We start from the raw sequence: 2665 nt of genomic DNA, 5'->3' as shown, positions 1-2665 counted from the left end.
CTCCCTCTGTCTCTCTGTCTCTGTCTCTCTGTCTCTGTCTCTCTCAATGTCTTTCTTGCACAGTGATCCAATAAGGTATAGGCACCTTTGAGAAAGCTTTGTTAGGATAGGAGCTCTCCTCTCTCCTCTCTAGTTCATCACTCTTAAAGGATTCCTCTAGGAATCATAAGTAGTGACCAAAGAGGAATCTTTGAGTTGAAGACTCTTATCTAAACACATAAACTTCTGCAGAGGCATTCAACAACAGAAATGAATAGGAAGAAGAAAGAGTCAATCAGTGAATTAGGTCTGTTCAGATTTTCCAATCCGAGGAACAGAGCTGGGGCAAAGGGGCATGTTAAAGACAGTCCACTAGGCCTTGTGGAACAATATCCAGGGTGGAATTTTTTTCCCCTTTAAAAATGAAGTAAGCAGTCTGGTGTATTGCTTCCCTCACATTAGTTCTGCTTAGGAATTCACAATAAACAAGACGTTGAGAATGAAAAAAAAAGTGATGCTCAGGTACTGTGTCTGGTGTGCAAATTCTTTAACCTCTAGCTCTTGAAGTTCAGTCTTTCCATCGAATAGATGAGATTACATAGGAACTTTTCTTAGAAAACCAGCAGCGTACATCATATCTTTTAGGAGCAGCAGGTTTTAATTAGAATATGTAGTTTTAACAAAAGCCTTTAGAGCAACCAGTTAAGGCACCTTGTAGATTTTATTTAGTGCTTAAACAGGTCTGTGCCATACAGCATTTTGCTTTTGTACCTTTCAGAAGTTCATCCCACATGCTCGCTGTCTATATCTGGAAGAGCAGACCATTGTGACTGATTTGGGCAGCATCTTTTGAGATGTGAAATGGTTGTATAATTCCACACTGGACAAGAAGGCCATCTGAGAACAAACAAGTAGGTTTTATTTCGTACATTCTCCAAGTGTTCCTTGTTCTGGAGCAGACTAGCTCACTGGCCCTGTCACAGAAAGAAAAGAGAACAACAAACAACCTAGGCTATTAAAAACATTGTGCCCTGGAAACAGCTAGAAGGCAAATGATTACTGGCAAGGTTACCTTGTTTGTCTCCTGGTGCAACACTGCTTGTGTTGGGTCAGGAATCCAGAGTCTTATCCAGAGAACAATCATCTCGGCTTGACTTATTTGTTCTTTTTTAAAAAGTATTTATTTATTTTATGTATATGAGTACACTATAGCTGTCTCCAGACAAACCAGAAGAGGGCCTCGGATCCCATTATAGATGGTTGTGAGCCACCGTGTGGTTTCTGGGAATTGAACTCAACATCTCTGGAAGAGCAACCAGTGCCCTTAACCACGGAGCCATCTGTTCAGCTATATTCATTCTTTTACTTTTGCTTCCTATGTGTTTGACAAAAATCTCTCATTCAAAACTGAAAAAAATTGATGTATCTTACAGTTACATTTCAAGAAGGGTAGACCCAAATAGAGTTGAAGTGCAGCATGTGGAGACTCACATTTGGAAGACTAACTCTAAGGAAAGCAAGGAAGCAATGGTGCGGAGCAACAGAGGCCTCACTCAGAGGAAGGAAGTGGGAGATATGGACCCAGCTTCTGGCAGGGTCCTGTTGAGGGCAGCGAGTGAACGGAGCATAGCAAAGCCATAGTGACAGCATTCTGAGCTGGGACCACCCACCCCTTTCTTGTTTGTCTTTTCCTTCTGAAATGGAACTGAGCACCTTTCTCCCGGACCTTCATTGTATTTTCCAAGTATGTGGATTGCTAGCTACACAGGCTCATGGCTGGGGAAGACTGAGTGTTCCACCCGAGTCTAACTGAGACAGAGCACTGCAGTTTGATTTGAAGCTCTTCCTCCTTCAAGAAAAGATACTGAGGTTGTTTGGAGTGGTGGGAGAAGGAGAAGATGGCGAATCACTTTTAAATGGCACCCAAGCAGGACCTAAAGCCTAAATTCCAGGAGGAAGAGCAAGTGCTGTCCTTTCATGGGCCCCTTCTTTACAAAGCAAAGTGTGTAAAGGACAAACAAGTAAAGCGCTTTATCCATTACAGTGGTTGGGATAGAAATTGGGATGAGTATGAAGTGTCCCTACTCTCTTGACTATAGCTGCATATGTATCAAAAGATGGCCTAGTAGGCCATCACTGGAAAGAGAGGCCCATTGGACATGCAAACATTATATGCCCCAGTACAGGGGAACGCCAGGGCCAAAAAGTGGGAATGGGTGGGTAGGGGAATGGGGGGAGGGTATGGAGGACTTTTGGGATAGCATTGGAAATGTAATTGAGGAAAATACGTAATAAAAGAAATATAAAAAAAATAAAATAAAAGTTAAAATAAACATTAAAAAAAAAAAGAAAAAAGAAATTGGGATGAATGGGTGCCAGAAAGCAGAGTACTCAAATTCACGGACACCAATTTGCCGAAACAGCGAGAACGTCAATATGCAGAGGGCAAGAAGAGAGGGGCTGCTCCATGGAAGAAGACATCCAGTCTGCAACAGAAAAATGTTGAAGTGAAAACAAAAAAGAACAAGCAGAAAACACCTGGAAACGGAGTTGGTGGCAGTGCCAGTGAGATACCTCAGCCTCCTAGGAGGAAGGGAGCCTGGGTAGATCTCACCATTGAAAATGAAGAAATGGTCGGCTGACACTCGCCAGCTACCCACAACACACGCCACAGGATCTTAAGACT

At 42.7% G+C, this 2665-nt stretch overlaps 1 pseudogene; it reads left to right on the top strand.

The window, feature by feature from the left end:
• The first annotated feature begins 1895 nt into the window (after positions 1-1895).
• Positions 1896-2665, top strand: part of LOC110296900 — a 1407-nt pseudogene continuing 637 nt past the window's right edge.

The sequence above is a fragment of the Mus caroli genome, chromosome 6 (assembly GCF_900094665.2).
Source record: "Mus caroli chromosome 6, CAROLI_EIJ_v1.1, whole genome shotgun sequence".
NCBI classification, from domain to species: Eukaryota; Metazoa; Chordata; class Mammalia; order Rodentia; family Muridae; genus Mus; species Mus caroli.
Note: the sequence above shows the minus strand (reverse complement) of the source record. Positions and strands in the feature narration are given on the sequence as shown.